At 31.2% G+C, this 407-nt stretch overlaps 1 protein-coding gene across 2 annotated transcripts in view; it reads right to left on the bottom strand.

Annotated features, from left to right (window-relative positions):
* The window catches only part of LOC119584950, a 19976-nt gene that overhangs the window by 6356 nt on the left and 13213 nt on the right, over positions 1-407 (bottom strand). The window lies entirely within an intron of this gene.

The following is a 407-nucleotide window of genomic DNA, read 5'->3' as shown; positions in this document are numbered from 1 at the left end:
ATAATACAGACACTTTTGTCATATAAAGGTTGACTTTCGAGTTTCGAAGAATTCATCAAGTTATATATATTATTACGGATGTGTGTGTGTATTTTTAGCATTTTTTATCATAATGCTACTGAAAAATAGTGCATTTTTGCGTGTTCTCGCTTGTGTGGACGATTCTGGCAAGACACTGAACACTTAAAACGTGTTGAAGATTCCATTACATCCTAATAATCTTTAGTGAGATAATTATGTATTGATACTAACTACTAACAGTTATGAAGATATTACCACCTGACTAAATACTGTAGCACACTGTAAATACATCTATGAATGAATAGTCAATATTCACCTACAAAGCGGAAATGTCCAATAAGAAAAAAAATACGGTGTAGTTTATAGAAAATTTAAGTCTGCGCAAT

The sequence above is a fragment of the Penaeus monodon genome, chromosome 19 (assembly GCF_015228065.2).
Source record: "Penaeus monodon isolate SGIC_2016 chromosome 19, NSTDA_Pmon_1, whole genome shotgun sequence".
Taxonomy (NCBI): Eukaryota; Metazoa; Arthropoda; class Malacostraca; order Decapoda; family Penaeidae; genus Penaeus; species Penaeus monodon.
This window is presented reverse-complemented; position numbering and strand designations above follow the sequence as displayed.